This window comes from Canis aureus, chromosome 7, assembly GCF_053574225.1.
Source record: "Canis aureus isolate CA01 chromosome 7, VMU_Caureus_v.1.0, whole genome shotgun sequence".
Lineage (NCBI taxonomy): Eukaryota > Metazoa > Chordata > Mammalia > Carnivora > Canidae > Canis > Canis aureus.
This window is the reverse complement of record NC_135617.1, coordinates 72021518-72027856: the sequence shown is the minus strand read 5'-3', so window position 1 is coordinate 72027856 and position 6339 is coordinate 72021518. Positions and strand designations below refer to the sequence as shown.

General features: G+C 40.3%; 1 non-coding gene across 1 annotated transcript; it reads right to left on the bottom strand.

Moving 5' to 3' along the window:
* Positions 1–5670: 5670 nt before the first annotated feature.
* Positions 5671–5805, bottom strand: LOC144317934 (small nucleolar RNA SNORA42/SNORA80 family). The gene has a single exon (XR_013383813.1). It is a non-coding gene; the product is annotated as a small nucleolar RNA SNORA42/SNORA80 family (small nucleolar RNA).
* Between the last annotated feature and the right edge of the window lie 534 nt (positions 5806–6339).

The window sequence follows — 6339 nt, the reverse complement described above, 5'->3', positions numbered from 1 at the left end:
AAACAGACTCAGATAAACTCATTGCAAAAGAAGCCAATAACTCAAAGACTCATAAGGGTTTGGAAAAGAGAAAGGGAGGAATTTGTTTTGGGTGCCAACGACCAGCAAGATGGCAGGCTCATACCTTAACAACCGACCTCTGTCAGGAAAATGGACATCTAGAGTCTTATAGGGAGAGGTTGGGGGGATATGTGCAAGAGAGCAGAGACCATGATCATGGGTGAGATCAGTACGTGTCCAGCCCATGACCATGGCAGGGAAGGGGACCTATGGGATGTGATCTTCTAGGCATTCTGTTGCAATCAGAATTTTTCTCATCCAGTGCTTAGAATGTTCTGGTCATTGCCAATGCCTCAAGAAAGTGTGATAACAAATAACTGTTGGATCTATAGTGAGCCAAAGGACTCACCGAGAGAAGCATATAGTAATGCAATCTCATGCTTTCATTTTCCACATTAAAATGTTTCTACATTTATATTCATATGGAATTGATTTTGCTTATAGAGAGACAATTCTTTTCTTTTTTAAAGATTTTATTTATTTATTTATTTATTTATTTATTTATTTATTTATTCATGATAGACATAGGGAGAGAGAGAGAGGCAGAGACACAGGCAGAGGGAGAAGCAGGCTTCATGCCGGGAGCCCAAAGCGGGACTCGATCCCGGGACTCCAGGATTGAGCCCTGGGCCAAAGGCGCTAAACCGCTGAGGCACCCAGGGATCCCCAGAGAGACAATTCTAATAATTATTGTAGTACTGTATTTGAAATGGGTAGAACCAAAACCATTCTTTTCCCACTGGCCTGAATTGCACGTCTTACTGTATATCAATTTATATATATTTAGACTTCTTTGGGGGCTTTGCATTCTGTTTCACTGTCTTGCACTGCAACACTTCATTTTAACTACTGGGACTTTTTTGTTTTTTTTAAGATTTTATTTATTTATTTGAGAGAGACAGAGGCAGAGAATGAGTGTGAGTAGTGGGGCGAGATAAACTGGCTCCTTCCTGAGCAGGGAGCCTGCTGTAGGACTTGATCCTAGGACCTTGAGGTCAGGACCTGAGCCAAAGGCAGATGCCCAACTAACTGAGCCATCCAGGCCCCCCACTATTGGAACTTTCTAACATATTTGAATATCTAGTAGGTTCTGACACCCGTTCTCTATTCTTATTTTTCAAATATTTCTTGACATTTTATTATATTAAAAATCATATTATTATTATTATAATCAATGCAGGGTCATTAAGCACAGCAGTCAAAAAAGAATTCTTGAGATTTTTTTTTTTATTTTTATTTATTTATGATAGTCACAGAGATAGAGAGAGAGAGAGAGGCAGAGACATAGGCAGAGGGAGAAGCAGGCTCCATGCACTGGGAGCCCGATGTGGGATTCGTGTCTCCAGGATCGCGCCCTGGGCCAAAGGCAGGCGCCAAACCGCTGCGCCACCCAAGGATCCCTCTTGAGATGTTTTTAACGCAACTTAGTAAGTTTATTTAAGTGGCATGGAGATAGGACCCATGAGCAGAAAAAGCTATACTGCTTGCGATGTGAGGCTGGTGGTTACATACAATCAAAGGGAAGGGGGCTTGCAGGAAGTATCAGATTATGAAAGTTTCTTTCAATTTCTACTTCTAAAACTACTTTTGCAAGATTTTTCTGGTGTTTATCATTCAATATTAACTATCTGTGAGATATACAGGCAGTCATGAGACCCTTAAAGAATGTAGCCATCAGCACATATTTGATCCTTACTGAAACTATGTAGGCTTTAGGTCAGCCTTCCAGGCTAGGGGTAAACACCTTTCTGCTTCTGTCCCTCATCATAATGACCTTATATTCATAGATAACTTGGGAGAAATTGAGGTTCTCCCAATATTGAAGGTTCACATTCAAGTACTTGGGGTATTTGCATTAGTGTTTATGGGCCTTCAAAAACACTTGTAATCTTCCCAAGGTTGTGAATGTTTCTTTTCAGTTTGTTTCAAATATTTTATATATTGATATTGTAAATGATAATTTTTTGAATTATATTTTCCAACAGGCTCTTCTGTTAAATGGAAAATCTATTACTTTTATATATAATTTTGCAATTATTCGGATTTCTGAATTTAATGTTTTTTTAGTTTACTCTCCAATTTTTAAGGAAGATAATCAAGTCTACAAATAAGAATACCTTAATCTCGGGATCCCTGGGTGGCGCAGCGGTTTGGCACCTGCCTTTGGCCCAGGGCGCGATCCTGGAGACCCGGGATCGAATCCCACATCGGGCTCCCTGCATGGAGCCCGCTTCTCTCTCTGCCTGTGTCTCTGCCTCTCTCTCTCTCTCTCTCTGTGACTATCATGAATAAATAAATAAAATCTTTAAAAAAAAAAAAAAAGAATACCTTAATCTCTTCTTTTCCAATGTATATTTCGGTTCTTTATATTATTACACTGGATATGACTGTCTAGGAAATATAAATATAAATAATAGTTCATAATAGTGGTTATAAAGAGAAAAAAATAATAGTGGTTATAGTAGGAAATTTATCTAATTCTTGATATCATAGGAATATTTCAGTAAGTATTATGGTGGTGGTTGATTTGCAATAGACATTCTTAGCATAAAGATCTTTCCAGGGCAGCCCCGGTGGCGCAGCGGTTTAGCGCCGCCTGCAACCCAGGGCGTGATCCTGGAGACCCTGGATCGGGTCCCGCGTCGGGCTCTCTGCGTGGAGCCTGCTTCTCCCTCTGCCTGTGTCTCTGCCTCTCTCTCTCTGTGTGTGTCTCTCATGAATAAATAAATAAAATCTTTAAAAAAAAAAAAAAGATCTTTCCATGCCTAGGTTCTAATGATTCTTTTGTTTTTTATCTATACAGTATTGTTTAATTTTAGCAAATGCCAATAATAAAAATGATCATATGGTTTATTTCCTCTGGCCTATAAGTGTGACAAATTTTGTTGTTGTTTTTTAAGGATTTTATTTATTTATTCATTAAAGAGACAGAGAGAGAGAGAGAGAGAGAGAGAGGCAGAGACACATGCAGAGAGAGAAGCAGGCTCCCTGCAGGGAGCCTGATGTGGGACTTGATCCAGGGACTCCAGGACCACGCCCTGGGCTGAAGGCAGGCACTAAACCGCTGAGCCATCCAGGGATCCCCAAGTGTGACAAATTTGAATGTATTTTAAAATATTAAGCTGTCTTTGCATTCTTGGCTGGTCATAGTGTATTATTCTTTTACTGTTTCAGACTAAGTTTTTACATTCTGGATTAAGACTCTGGTAGTCTTGAGACACCTGGGTGGCTCAGTGGTTGAGTGTCTGCCTTTGGCTCAGGTCATGATTCCAGGGTCCTATGATCGAGTCCCACATCAGGCTCACTGCAGGGAGCCTGCTTCTTCTGCCTAAGTCTCTGTCTCTCTCTGTGTGTCTTTCACGAATAAATAAATAAAATCTTAAAAAAAAAAAAAACTCTTGAAGTCTTAAAATTTCTTTCAGAAACTCTTCCTATATCCAATATACTCCAAAACTAATCTCACAGAAGGAAAACATTTTTTTGTTGTTGTTGTTCTTTGTCCAATATCAAAGGAGACCTCCAAATTCTAGGTAGGTCGGGGTACTAACACCTGCAAATCAACTCTGATAGAACAATTTTACAATCACTGTTGCTAAACGATTATGTTCTATGAGGCATTGGAGTAAGATAAACATTATTTTCTTTAAGCCCTAAATTTAGCCTTCGTTTCTTACCAAAAGTATACTGTAGTGCTAAGTTGACAAAATCTTAAACAATATCCCTGTGACAAAGACCTTTACAACTATTCAAAAAACACTCTGCTTGGGGCCGCTGGTAGTCTCAGTCAGTAGCATGCAACTCTTTTTTTAATTAATTAATTTATTTTTTATTTTTATTTTTTTTTATGATAGTCACACACAGAGAGAGAGAGAGGCAGAGACACAGGCAGAGGGAGAAGCAGGCTCCATGCACCGGAAGCCTGACGTGGGACTCCATCCCAGGTCTCCAGGATCGCGCCCTGGGCCAAAGGCAGGCACTAAACCGCTGCGCCACCCAGGGATCCCGAGAGCATGCAACTCTTGATCTCAGGGTTGTAGGTTCAAGTCTCATGCTGGGTATAGAGATTACTTTGAAAAATCTCTGTGTGGGCTGCTGGCCACTCTGCTTCTGGACGCTGTGTGTCAGAAAGGGCCTTCCCCACATGACAGCAATGCAAGTCTGAATAAGAAAAACCATTTCTTGGGATCCCTGGGTGGTTCAGTGGTTTTGCGCCTGCCTTCGGCCCAGGGCATGGTCCTGGAGTCCCGGGATCAAGTCCCACATTGGGCTCCCTGTGAGGAGCCTGCTTTTCCCTCTGCCTGTGTCTCTGCCTCTCTCTCTCTCTTTGTCTCTCATGAATAAATAAATAAAATGTTAAAAAAAAAAAAAGGAAGAAGAAAAATGAAAAATTAAAAATAAAAAAAAAAAGAAAAACCATTTCTTCTTCCTAAGCCATGGGCTATCAATTATATAGAAACACCACTCTGGGTAACAGTCTCCAGGAGAGCATTGATGAGCTCATACAGTCTCAACAGACCACCCCAACTTGCCCTCCAAGTTCTACTTCAGTTTGATAAAGCTAGAAATTCAGAGGGCCAGGAGCAGAGTCAATTTTGGGGGCTCTCTAAATATGTACAGATTCTGCAATAACACGTGGCTTTGGCATTGAATGAAAATTCCTGAAAAAATTCATTTTAAAACAAACAAACCCCCCAAACCCCCACCCTGCTTATGATGATGATTTTCATACACACACAAAAACAGTAAGAAAAGTATAACAAATCTTCCTATGTCCACCACAAAGCTTCAACAACTGCCAAAGTTTGGCCATACTCAGTCTCCTTCTCCCACTTTTATTTATTTTTTTCTGGAGATCTTCTTTTAAAATAATTTTTAAAAAGATTTTTTTTTTAAATTAATTTGAGTGAGAGTGAAGGGGCAGAGAGAGAGAATATCCAAGCAGACATCCACTGAGTGCAGAGCCTGATGCAGGGCTTGATCTCATGACCCAATTCGTGAGGACCTGGACCAAAACCAAGAGTCAGATGCTTAACTGACTGAGCCACCTAGGCACCCCTCTGGAGATCTTTTAAGACAAATTCTAGACATCATACCATTTCATCTATAAATTCTTCAGCATCATACCCAATTCTTATTTGAGACCACGCAAGCTGAGAGCATACTTATGAAGCACAATTCATCATAAGAGATTATATAAAGGTTTAAAACAGTGTGATTAAAATTCATAGTGTTGTGAATGTCTGGAATTACATAATCCACAGAACTGGAGGTACTGCATATCCTTCAAGGAATCCTACCCGGACTATGTTTCACTTAACTGAGTTTTTGGTAAGAATTGGGGGGAAGGAACAATGTTTAAAGTTATATGTTTTGGCAAAAACTTACGAGTGCAAACGTTTCTTGTTGCTGATTAAGAGAGACCCATTAATCAGAACGTAGATTTGGCATCCTTGTAGAAAAATTATTTAGCCTAACCAGAATTTATGACACCTAATTGCTTCACAGGCAAATGACATGAGCTCTTGGTAGTATTTATTAAGCTGAATCGGCTTTCATTAGAATAGAGTCTCTTATTTTTTTTTCTTCTTCTTTTTTTTTTTTTTCTTTTTCCAATGTGCGACCCGCTTCAGTGCCCGCAGCCAACGGCACAGAGGCCGGGCAATGGTTCGGGGCCACTGTTTGTTCTGGTATGGGACACTATGAGAGGCCCAGGGGGACAAGCCTGCCATAAATCCAAACCCATGCATAGAATAGTGTCTCTTAAAAGTGGACAGCCAGAGTGGAAGAAGCCAGATAAAGAAGAGCACGTCCTTTATGATGTCACTTTATGAAAGTCTAGAAAATGCAAATTAATCTACAGTGTCAAAGAGGATCAGTGTTTGCCTGGGAAAGGGGGCATGGTGGGGCAGAAGGAAAGGAATTATATAAGGGAATGAAAAATTTGGGGATGTTCTCTCATTGATTGTGGTGATGGTTTCACAGATATTTACAACTGACAAAACTTGTCAAAGTGCATACTTTAGTCACACCTGGGTGGCTCAGTGGTTGAATGTCTGCCTTTGGCTCAGGTCGTGATCCCAGGGTCCAGCGATGGAGTCCCGCATCAGGCTCCCCTTAGGGAACCTGCTTCTCTCTCTGCCTATGTCTCTGTCTCTCTCTCTCTATGTCTCTCATGAATAAATAAATAAAATCTTAAGAAAAAGTTCATACTTTAAATCTGTCCAGTTTGTTGTTTGTCAATTATACCTTCATAAATATGTTTTTTCAAAAAGCCTAACT